Here is a 13,293-nt window from a genome sequence, read left to right as displayed (position 1 = left end):
GTTTCAGAAAAGTAATCCATACTTTGTATTTACTGTTACTCCGTTGGCATGAAGACTGCATGTGTTTATTGAATGCAGGAATGTGCTGGAGCTTTACCAGGCATCAATACCAATAGAGAAAGACACTCTTCATTAGTTCCATACAAATCTCAGTCTAGACAAGTTGGGAATTGAAGGAATGCAAAGCAGGACAAAACAAGTAAAAAAAATGGGTCTAGTCTATCCATCCATTGACAAAAAATGTTCTAAGCTGATAGCATTAAGCCATTTCTAATGCAGAATAAATAACATTTTCATTAAAGACCAGAACGTTGATAATTTGTAGAATTTTGACACGTGAAACAAAGATATTACATGTGATGAATACTATTTGTCAATTGTTATTCATAGACTAGGTAAAATCCTCCATTAAGCAAATCCTCTAACAAGTACTGAAAAATAAAACATTAGATTAACCTTCAGTGTTGCAGTAAATAGAAGGCACTATAAATAAGATGACGGAGTAACCTTTTTGTTTTAGACAAATTTTCAAATGATTTAAAGGGTATGATGGACAACGTAATGGATCATTCCTTTATCAAAGAGAGGGATTAAATTTCTAATGTTTTATTGTATATATACTAATTTCACATTAATCACAGAGATTAATTGTTTTTTCATAACTTTCTTGGTAAATTTGTACAAAATTACATATGTACAGAGAAAGTTCTTCTTCACCTCATATTCTCTTACCTAACAATACTGCACTCAGGATTTATAGGTAATGACCACTGAGGGCAAGATTCAAATAGCTGTGGTTTTCAAACCTAGGTCTTCAGTACCATCTTAGAAAGTTATTGTAAAAGGTGCATTATCGTACATTTAATTGAAAGATATCTTGCACTCATGTAAATAAATATTTGTTTTTGTAAATAAAACATATTCTCTGTAATAAGTTTTTTGTTCACAGGACTTCAAAGACAACTTCAATTTAATAGCTAAAATGGTTAAATAATCATGTAAATAAGTAAATATTATTAACAACAATCAACTGTATTGTAATAGTATTTAATATACAAATAGGCAAATAGAAATGGCACTGAGAAAACTTCTGAAGCCACAGTAAGCACAGTTCATTACCTCACATCTTCATTCTGTTACCTTCAGGCAATTTCAATAAAGATGAGCATAAATCGATCTGAAAGGTGAAAAGTAGGTGTGCATCACAATACTAATCCAAATAGTAGCTGCTAACTGATGCAGGATTTTTTTATTTTCTTTTTCTAACACTCCTATTTGTTGTCATCAACTCTATATCAACTATGCCCTTAGTTATTAACCTTGTTAAACATATGCATTCTTTTGTAGATCTGTACTGTTAGGCCATCGATTTTTTTTTCACACTGCAAGCACTACAATACATTGGCTATGGCAAACTTATGGCATCCGACATACAAGTGAAACAGTGCAGAACTATCTTTCAGATTACACTACAGATTCACAAGCTCTGAGAAAACTCAAATAAACAAATCCGGTTCGTTCTCAAACAACTGTGTGCCACAAGATGGACAATTCTGCTAACAGCATACAGTAGATACAAAGTGATAATTTCAGGCCTTTAAGGCCCAGGCTGTGCTCTGAGGGGGCATCATTACCTGAAGCTTATAATAATAATAATAATTGCTTACACCTATATAGCGCTTTTCTGGACACTCCACTCAAAGCGCTTTACAGGTAATGGGGTCTCCCCTCCACCACCACCAATGTGCAGCATCCACCTGGATGATGCGACGGCAGCCATAGTGCGCCAGAACGCTCACCACACATCAGCTATTAGTGGGGAGGAGAGCAGAGAGTAATGAAGCCAATTCATAGATGGGGATTATTAGGAGGCCATGATTGGTTAAGGCCAATGGGAAATTTGGCCAGGACGCCGGGGTTACACCCCTTATGTTATATAAATTCATTTGTATTTGTAACAGATGTACTGTATGTGAAACAAAATGGCAGTATTGCTTTTGTAAAATGCTGGCTCTAATTCCGTATGAACTTTTAATAATTTTTCATTTGAATTTTCAAGGTCCAAATTCTTAAACTAAAAAATGTATGCATATATTTTAAATAATTAACAAGTTTTCTCTTATCCTTAGATCCACCCAAAATCAAGCAAAGTTTGTTTCAAGAGCATGTGGCTTTACCGTTAGATATCAGGCATTAATGATAGACTAAAAGTTGCCAAGATATAAAATGAGATAAAAAAAGATAAAATGATGATAACACCCAAAACATACATTTAGAATGAATTGTGATTATGCTTTAAAAATCCAGGTCTAATAGAACGTCTGAGCAACACACATGATAAAAAAGAAACATCCAGTTTTTTAAGTTAATTCTCAATTATACCTGTTTAATAACAAACCAGATGCATGAATTTGTGCTAATACTGGATTTTAGGTGGACAACAAATAGCACGAACATCCCATTCTATGTTTACTTCATTGTCTGAGGACTGTATAATTGGTGTAGATCCTTCATCTTTAGTTCATCGTGTTTCACTTCTAATGCCTTCCCCTTTAAAACACAGTTGATTCACCAGAAGTTGAATTATCAGACTTGACAAAATAATTGAGGAAGATGAGTGGCGTGTTCCCATTTATCTGTGCTTGGATGTGTTATTTCAATACATTCTACATTGTTGTCTGATTGTTTTGTGGCAAACATCAGTTTATTGTGCTACTTAAATGTCTGAGCAGAAACAGAATACAGTTATTGTACTGTAATAGTAACTAAAACTAAACTATTTTCACTAAATGATGTTTAGTTACACGTATCAGCAAAACCAGGAAATAACTTCTTCAAATCAATCTTGCCTTTTTTTAATTTTCACAAACTTTCTAATTAAAAAAATTCTACTTTGCACAATAATTTGCATACAGTACATGTTTGCATGATAAGTAGTTTAAAAAAACTTTTAAAAATATTTGTTATACCTTAGAAATAATAACCACAATGTCTTTCATACAATTAAAAAGAGATGTTGGGGTGAATTTCTACAGTATATACAGTATGTGACACCTCGCCTTGAGGTTTTTTTTTACTTTTATATATCTATTTTTTTTTATATAACACCATGATAATATCAAAAATTGCAGTAAGTACTCAAAGCACCAATGACCTCACATCTCTAAAAAGTTGTTTAAAATGCTTCTTGTGTTTAAAAAGTCCTTGTGATTCTGACATAACTTGTAGACTGCAGGTAGCTACAAATTAAGTATTTAATAACAGAAAGGCAAGGAAGGAAAGTCATCCAGCTGCTGGAAGAGGGGGCTGTGTGGGAATGAGAATTTTAACGTCTGGTATCTCTCTATAAAGACAGCTCTGCCATAGGAAACCAGCAGAGAAAGAAAAAGGAGAGAACATTTCTTCCTCTCATGCTGCTGTATGGTGCCTTCACTTTAGCTGAAATAAAGGCCTGATGATCGTTTCACCTCTGTAGACTGGACTCTGATTCTTTTCCCAGTCTCCTGAAGAGGGGTTACCCTCACCCATCTGCCTTGAATAGTGACCTTTCTATCTGTTTCCTTGTAAAGGAATTAAAAAATATCTATACCATAAAGTAATGAGAAACCAAAGTTATCCTCCCACTTGATTCACAATATGATAGCCCCACCTTGTGATAAAGTGGCTCCAGGAGTCTAAACATACAGTAAAAAAAAGATGATGACAGTAGTTCCAGGTGCTGGATGCTTTATTTCATACATTTACCACACCTTACACACTGACGATTCTTAAGAAGCCCCCTTCTTAATAGCTACATGCTCCCACAATCAACCTGACTGCTTTTTAACTTACAGTCACCCAGTCATCATGAATTCATGTCTTTATACACATACCATACAGCAGTAGTTACCCCCATGTGAGAATGTGCACTGAAACCATCAATTAGTAATCCCATCAGTGACTAATAAGCACCTACAGATGACATGGCAGCTCAGTGATTAGCATTTCTGCCTCGCAGAGCTGGGGCCTTAGGTTCAGTTTCTGGGTTGTTATCTGTGTAAAGTTTATACATTCACATGGGTTTCCTCTGAGTGCTCAGGTTCCCTTCCACAATCCAAAGACATACTGGTAAATTCATTCATCCAGATGGATGCTGCACATTGGTGGTGGTGGAGGGGAGTCCCATTAACTGTAAAGCGCTTTGAGTGGAGTGCCCAGAAAAGCGCTAAATACATGTAAGCAATTATTATTATTATTAGCTTGTGCAAAAAACACGGTGTGTGTGCCCTGCCATGGATTGGTGTCTGATCAGTGTGTATCCTGCTCATTGTTTGTCAGGCAGGCTCCACCTCCCCTGTAATCCTGTACTGGACAAAGTGGTTTAGAAAATGGATGGATGAATTTAGTGAACTCTAGTGGCATGTCTACTGCTACTGCAGTCTCTTCATAGTCCACACAGAAATTCCAACAACACACCTGACTAACCTCTTTCTAAACTCCACTATTGTTAATAGATTGCTTTCTGGAATTTTTCACCATCTTTCTATGTCTTCATACCTTTCCCCTCCTACACATTCACCTATTCAACTTATTTTTCCAATCACAGTCCTTTATCTTTCTGTTGTCTGCTGTTTTTTTCTCCTAAAGGCTTCACAACTAAAATTTTATTTTCCTTTTACTTTTCAGTGTGCATGTATACTTGCTTCTTAGTAAACATTAAGCTAATGCATTGGCAGAGAAATAAAAAAACTCAAATTATTCAGTCATATACTAATGCTTGACTACAAAAATATTTGTATTGGAAAAAGCAAGGAGAGTTTTTAAAGGTATGTGAACCTTTATATCTTCATAACTTTTGGTGAGTATAAAGTAAAAAGTTTTTAGTTGATTTGTCATACAAATTTTCAAACACTTTTTTAAATGACAGCATTTAGAATAAAAGTAAAAAAAAAATCATTCCATGAATGGGTGTTAAAATGGAAAAATGAAATGTATTTTTTAAATTCTTTTTAGTGATTTTGTTATTAAAATAATTCAACAGTTTCAAATAAACATGTTTTATGATACTATACAAAGCCATGTTATACAAACGTTCTATCTTAGACAAAGCTTCCAGACTATAAAAATCACATCCCTAGAAAAGCTAACACAAGAAGCATGTTCATTTACCATACATTACTTTACTAGGCTTCTGGAAAAAGTCAGGAAGAACTGAGGCAGAGCTAATCAAAGTCTGCATAAAACAATTAACTTAATGCATCACTGACTTTCAAATAAACACATTAACATAATTGAAGAAATGGGATAATACACTGTAAAGGATTACAATGGCTCCTGTTCATACTAGTTTTCTACTGTATCTTTTTGATTGGATGATTACTTAGAGTGATTCCAAAATCAACTTAAAACCACACACTTTTTGAAATTACAGTCGTAAAAGGGCAATGGTCAAACATCAACTTGTACTGAAGCTCTTAATCGACAATGAAAAAATAAAGCAAAATTTCAGAATTACAACTTCCCAACATTATTCATGTCCCCTGATAAAGTACAGAATGTTAGTTAATTTTATAGGATATGTCAAGCTAAATAAATGCATACTGTAGCTATCATGCTTAATTTTGGAGAGTATCAGTACGTTAGTCAAAGAGGTGGCTTGGAACAACAATTTATGCAGTACATTAGTCTGCTCCTTCTGTCCAGTACAGCTGTACTACAGGCATTTCCGAATGGCAGGCAGGATGGAGGTATCTCTAATTACTAGAAATTGGCTGACAGTAATGCAGAATAATCACTCAAATATTTACAGATAGGTTTCTCGTGGTATACTGCAAGGGTAAACCTGACAGATTCTCTCAGTTCATAGCATTTACTGTTTCAGATTCTTTTACCTATCAGATGTGTTTTGACAAAGTGACATATTTATTTACACTCTAACCTGACCAGCTTGCTGCCTTAGCCAGAAGACAGATTTAACCCACGCCAAGGAACCAAAAACTCCTTAGAGGCATTGGTATCATTTTGAAGCATACAGATTTGCAGAGGAGACTGTCAAAATGTTTTTAGAAAAAGAACATTAAAAAATAAAAACACAAAGCAAACTACTGTATTTGACCAGCAACCTTTCAGCTACAAGTGCAGATTCTTAGACACAGAGCCACTGCACCGCCCAATATTAAGGTATATTAAAGTGTGAAGGTTATATTAAGGTAATTGCAAAAAATAAAAAAACAGATTTCCAAATTATTTTTTGGAAGTCTGAAATAAATTTCCTTAAAGCCAAGATAATATTAAATAACACAGTTTTTGATATTCTTAGACCTCCCTTCTTCTGGACACTCTTAATCACCGATTTATCACCTACTTTCCCCTTATTACCTACTCCGTCCTTTATTCTCCTGTGCTTTATTTTCCTCACTCCTTCTCTCTCTCACACACAACTGAAGAACAACTGAAATAATGTATTTCTCCTTTGTATTTCTCAGGGTGAAATTAACATTTACTTGTTGCAGCCAACACAAGCTGACACAGGTGCCCACTCAAACCTCTTAAATAGCTTAGAATCATTACTATGCTGTATACAGTAAATAAACAAGTATAAAAGATACATAATTCTGCTATTATTTCTGTCAGAAGATTAAATTCACCACCACAATCTAAAGAGAATGTATTGTAGATGGAATCATGATGATGAGATCCTCGGTTCAGTCAAGTGAAATGGCTTTAATGTGTTGATTGGCCTCCTATTTGCAAACCTAAGTATATGTGGAAATAATTTTATATATACTTCATGTTTTTGTATGCTGTATATAAATATGTATTTACACAGCTCTATTTGTGACATTCATAGACCATAGGTCTCTTCCATCAGATTTATTTCAGATTCCTCAGATTCATCTGTTTCAGACATTGCCTTTAGCGCCTCAAACAAACGTTTTCACTACAAATGCTACTGTGACAGAGAACAGCTGTCTCTCCAAGTTGTCTGTGTCAGTTTGAACTGCAGGTGTGTGGCTTAGAGCACTGGTGAAGGTAGTCCCCCCCCCCCCTACTGTGTCTAGGTATTGGCCTGATTTTAACTACGACACAAAATGAGTTCATGTTGTTTGTTTCAGAAAATTAAATGCATTTTTTAAATATGCAAATTGTGATTAACCTGTATTTATGCTACTAATATGGGATGTCTGTCACAATCATAAGATTTCTTTAATAGTCTCTTGTTGTTTGCTTGATGATATGTTTTTCTTGGAACAGAATGAATCTGATCAAGGCCAAGTTTAGATCTGTGTTTCAGTGTATGGATATAAAATTTAAAACTCCCTTAACTAGCTTTTTGTAATTGACAATACTTACATTACCCTCTCTTTGCAAACATCTGTGGGAAATGTACTGATTATGGTATTTAAATCTGCTGATTAGAAATGGAAGGTTTACTGGAAAATGACAGAAGAATAAAACCAGACGTTGCAGCATTTGTTTTTAATTACAAGTGGGTCAGCACCACAATACCTGAAGTCATACTAGCTTACCTGTGCTACAAAAGTAAAGCATGGAGTTTTGCAGAGAAATATCAAAAAGACCAGTTTGAGGCACAGCCACACTGACTAAAATAAATATAATTTTCTGGAATGCATTCAAGCTTCAAACTCTGGCTTACTGCTTGCTAGCAACATGCTGTTTCAGTGTTCCAGCATTGCTGAGGGTGGAACACACCCAGAGCGATGATGAGAATTTTTTTTTTCAGAAAATGATGAAAAAAGAGCAGCAGCTTTCACATGAGCTTTCGCACATGAAGCTTTCCACTCATGAGTCCTGTTCTTGAGGCAATTTAAAGCTAATCAGAGCACAGTATATCCCAGTAATCCTGCAAAATTCCCTTGCAGCTTATCTGTCACTGCCCTAAAGAAGAGGCAAGAATTATAACTGAACCACAAAACCAAAAAAACACCACTTATTTGTGTTGCATCTGAAATGAAGGCCCCATCTTGTGGGTTTATTTATGTTGTGTTATTTTATTAATATTACCACCAACTTGAGGACTGCCTCATTATATTATAAACCAAATAAAACGTTTTGCTGTTTTGCACCCTATGTCTGGATAAGAACATCTGCTAAGTAAGTAAATTTTAATAAAAATGCTAGCTACAGTAGCTTTCAAAATCATCTTAAAATGCTTCTTAGCAAAGCTGAGTTAACCAAGACCATGTGGCATGCTCCATCCATTCATTTTTGAACTGTTTCAACCATTTCAGGTTCACAGGGGAGCCACAGCCTATCCTGGCATGTAACAGGCACAAGGCAGGGTACACCCAGGCAGGGCAGACAGACACAAATATTCACATCAGGGCTCATTTTCCCAGAAGCCAATTAACCTGCCAGTGTGTTTTTAGACCATGAGAACAAACTGGAGCACCTAGAGGAAACCATGCAAACATGGGAAGAACAAACAAGCTCCAAGCAGATAGCGGGCCGGGTATAGAATTGAAACCAGAGCCCCAAGGCAGCAATGCTAACCACTGTGCCACCGTGCCAGACATGCTCTGAACACCGAACACAAAAAACAAAACAAAAATCACATGAACACATCCACAATCAGAAATAATCATTTGCAAAGGAAACACACAATTCTGAGTACAGTTTGAATGATCCTACTGTTCTTTTCTGGGTGAAAGAATCCATCATTTGGATCAGTTTTGGGGGGGTATCTGATTTAATGTTAAGGAATGGTAAGATCAGTGTTTATCGTAGCACATGATGAGTTCTGAATAGTGGTGCAATGTGTCAAACTCAATTTGCTATATGGTTGAGCTGGCAGTCAGTCAGGTGCTAATTAGGATTAAGAATAAGAACAAAGCAGCACACCTCCTCCTACTATCATAAAATTACAACATGAACATTTCTCACCTGTCACTTTACCTGTCAGTTGTACCCACAGCCAGGGCCAGCACTTGGCTTAGGTGAACTAGGCGACTGAATAAAGCCCCATGGCCACCAGGGTGCAATGCAACATATTATTTTTTTAATCGGAACATTCACAAATGAGAATAAAAAAAATTCCCTCAGTGGGTCTTTCTGTTTCTGCTGTGTTAATCTAGGCTGTTAAAGTTTGTTTGTTACAACTTAAAATGTCATTAGTTGTGAATGTGAGTGTAATCATTCTTCTGTATAGAATGTGTGTTAACTACTGATGTAGTTATCAGAAGCCATATCACCCTGCAATTCACAACTGGCAGCCCACTGAAGCTACACTGAAGCCCACATTGCCTCCTAATAATCCCCATCTTTGAATTGGCTTCATTACTCTGCTCTCCTCCCCACTAACAGCTGATGTGTGGTGAGTGTTCTGGTGCACTATGGCTGCCATTGCATCATCCAGCAGCCATATCACCCTGCAACTCACAACTGGCAACCCACTGAAGCTAAGCAGGTGTGAGCCTGGTCAGTACCTGGATGGGAGACCTCCTGGGAAAAACTAAGGTTGCTGCTGGAAGAGGTGTTAGTGGGGCCAGCAGGGGGTGCTCACCCTGTGGTTCATGTGGGTCCTAATGCCCCAGTATAGTGACGGGGACACTATACTGAAAACAGGTGCCATCCTTCAGATTAGATGTAAAACCAAGGTCCTGACTCTCTGTGGTCATTAAAAATCCCAGGGCGTTTCTCGAAAAGAGTAGGGGTGTAACCCTGGCGTCCTGGCCAAATTTTCCATTGGCCCTTACCAATCATGCCTCCTAATAATCCCCATCTATGAATTGGCTACATTACTCTGCTCTCCTCCCCACTGATAGCTGATGTGTGGTGGAGGGGAGTCCCCTTTACCTGTAAAGCGCTTTGAGTGGAGTGTCCAGAAAAGCGCTATATAAGTGTAAGCAATTATTATTATCCAGGTGGATGCTGCACATTGGTGGAGGGGAGTCCCCATTACCTGTAAAGCGCTTTGAGTGGAGTGTCCAGAAAAGCGCTATATAAATGTAAGCAATTATTATTATTATTATTATTATTATTATTCCACTGTTGACATACTGTCGCTTTTCACCTTAAAAGTATCAGTGCAGTTTCAGCAGCTACTACACCAAATGCTATTTGTTTAATTTTGGGAAGTAGTGAATGTCAGTTTTATTAATCTTTATTAATCTTCCATTACATCAAGCATGTAATTAAACAATACAAGTGACCTTTTACTTGTGTTCTAAACTATGTTGTAGTGGTTCAAAATTCAAATCATGTACAGTAGTTGCAACTGATAAATGCATAATGTCCTCAAGAAGGAAGCTCAGAAAAGAAGAGCAGGACAAGTGATTTCAAAACAGAGCTACACCACATCAAGTCACTGTAATAGTGCATTTGAAATCCATTTGGTTTTGAATCTGTCAATCCATGTAAGTATTGAACTATTGAATCCATGTAGAGATTTTCTAGCTAGACACATAGACAACTTGAAGTGTTTTACTAGATGTTCGCAGATTCATGTTTCACGTTATTACTTTCAATGTTAAAATACGTTATTTTTGTAAAATGAGTGCTCCTTATTCTTATTTGTAAGTTATTTATTACGTGTTCTTCAAAGCTGGTTAATGAATTAATTTATGTAATTGTTCTTTTCATTTATTTAATTCATTTATTTAATTGTTCTAAATAGTAAAATAAAGTTCAGGTAGGAGCTGATAATAGTAGTGTATGTGCAAATTGTGGCCGCATTCCAAAATTTTGCCTAGAGCCCCCAAAGAGCTAGGACTGGGTATACAGGGTTAACAGAGTGATCTTTAAAAAATGGAGTGAGTTAGAGTACAAGTAGTCTGCATGCTCAAATAATAAATCTTTACAACAGTACAACAGTACACGTCAACTTAAAAAAAAAGAATTTTGATTTAACTTATTCTATAATACAATTATACACTGCAGCATTCACCTCCCCCACAAACAAGTTACTATATACTGTACAATTAATTCTAAATATAGTCTAAAATAAAGCCTGAACTGGAAATAAGGATTTGTGGGTTTTATATTTAATGCAGCTTTCATATGCTACAGTAATGAATGAAACCTCAACCACAAATAAGAGATATTTCTTTATCTTTTAAAGTAAATTAAATCCTAATGTACTAACTTCAGTTAGGGAAGCAAGAATGTGCTCCAGATGGTTTTAGCACAATAGGAGCTCCCAGTAGACTCACTATCAGTCTTCACCCACAGAACAAGCACAGAGCTGCCAGGCTAGAGGCTTTTGTAGGACTAAGATGACTGCTCGATTTGTGGAAAGAAGACTGCACACCCACAGTCTCTGGCTACAGGGTTATTTTATTAAATGTGTATGTCTGTGGGTCTTTGCTCTATTATTTACAGTATGTGAGTGTGACTGCAGCAGCTGTGAAGGTGTTATTACTCCACTGCCACTGTTCATCAGGTTACTTTTTTATTTTAAAAAAATACAAACCAAAACAGAGAATTTGAAATATTGTAATCCAAAGTTACCGTATTCAAATTTATGTTTATCAAAAAGTAGATACACAATCATCCTACCATGCATTTTCGAACCATTTCATTCAATCCAGGGTCGCAGGGGAGCTGGACCCTTTTGCCAAACAACGGGCACAAGACATACTGTACACCCTGGATGGGACACCAGTCCATCGTAGATCACACACAGACACAACCACATGCTCACACCAGGAGCAATTTTCTCAGAAGCCATTTAACCTCCCAGTATATCTTTGGAGTGTGGGAGGAAACCGGAGCACCTGGCAAAAACGTGGAGAACATCCAAACTGTATGTAGACCCCACCCCGGATCCAGAACTGGAAAAGCACTTTAGCAGTGTAGATAAGTGTAGGAATCTTTTCACCATCATTGACCTTTACTGTTGCAAGTAATTAGAACTGTTTTAGGAGCCTAATAATAATAATAATAATAATAATAATAATAATAATAATAATAATTATCACCAAAGGGTAAAACTACTCACCAAAGTGTTGAATGAGCTGTGTGATACAGGTATTACAAGTATCAGCCTGTGTCATGTGACTAGCCCACTGTCAGTGGCATTCCCCAAGCAGTAGTGCATAATTGGCTAAGCCTGAATGAGGGTAGAAACTCATAACTGCCAGGTATGTTGCAGATTCTGCTGTTGTACCCTCGAGTGAGGTACTTTACAATCTGCATAATCCATAGACAGAAGATATTTATACATCATGGATCAAAACTTTTAAAATTACAGTATACACACTCTTACTGTAAGTATTAAACATTGACAATCTCTTAATACCTCTTTTTGTTTGCCCTGTTACAAACGTTATGAAATCGAGAAGATCCTTAAATACAGTGTATCAACGCTATGAGAAAGGAAGTTCCTCATATCAGATGAAATACTGTATTACCTCTTCATTTGGTCTCATCATTGCATTTGCAATATCCAGGTCGATTCCATATGGATCTGTTTATTGTCTTGAAAAATGTAATTTTTTAAGAGATTCGGTAGACCACAGGGGTCATAGTTCAAGGAATACAAGGAATACTTCACAAAGTGAGGTCACCTCCATGTCAAGCCATCTGAAGGCAATTACAATTGGCTCTACAAACAAGGGAAAGTGTCTCTTCAGACAACTGTCTACCAAATTTAAATAGCCAGCTCTGCATTACTGAAATCCCTTTTCAATTTCCAGGTACGCATTTTCTTCTGCAAAGAACATTCACGATTATTTCTGTCTACTCTGTTTGACATATTTTTATTTTTCTTGTCATTGCAAAGTTTAAAATGAAATTCTTTATATACTTACAAAGCTACAAGATATTTTAAAATTGCTCTGTTGCTAAGGGTTCTTTAAACATTGGACAAAAACGCCATATTGTCTATCTAGCATCTGTTTTAAAAGTAAAATAATAATATAAGAAAATAAATATTATTAATACTTATCATTTTCAATATTATGTAATGCTCTCAGTTTATTTTAACAATCAAATTATTTATATATAAAAGGAATCACAATATCATCTCCACTAAATGGTTATTTTTTAGCATTGTTTCTTCCATAGACTGAATGGGGCCTAACAGTACTTGTAACATTATATGCGTTCATTGATAATATTAATCAAAATGTAAACAATAAAAAATGTTGAATTTTTAATGCTTCTATATATGTATAATCTTCAATAGAAAAATACAAGGATCAGAAACATACATGAACTCATATTTTAGTATTTTAGGGAAAGTGTCTCTTCAGACAACTGTCTACCAAATTTAAATAGCCAGCTCTGCATTACTGAAATCCCTTTTCAATTTCCAGGTACGCATTTTCTTCTGCAAAGAACATTCACGATTAT

The 13,293-nt window shown here is 36.0% G+C and overlaps 1 protein-coding gene across 3 annotated transcripts in view; it reads right to left on the bottom strand.

Annotated features, from left to right (window-relative positions):
* The window catches only part of gjc2 (gap junction protein gamma 2), a 63,712-nt gene that overhangs the window by 10,754 nt on the left and 39,665 nt on the right, over positions 1–13,293 (bottom strand). Inside the window, exon 1 of one of the 3 annotated variants that reach the window (XM_088643056.1) lies at positions 1,120–1,164. The exons of the other annotated variants lie outside the window; for them this stretch is intronic. The gene's annotated coding sequence lies outside the window, so the exon portion shown is untranslated. Of the gene's footprint in view, positions 1–1,119; positions 1,165–13,293 lie in introns of those variants that run through there. 3 annotated transcript variants of the gene reach the window in all.

Source organism: Lepisosteus platostomus, chromosome 8 (assembly GCF_059453375.1).
Source record: "Lepisosteus platostomus isolate fLepPlt1 chromosome 8, fLepPlt1.hap1, whole genome shotgun sequence".
Classification (NCBI taxonomy): Eukaryota; Metazoa; Chordata; class Actinopteri; order Semionotiformes; family Lepisosteidae; genus Lepisosteus; species Lepisosteus platostomus.
Note: the sequence above shows the minus strand (reverse complement) of the source record. Positions and strands in the feature narration are given on the sequence as shown.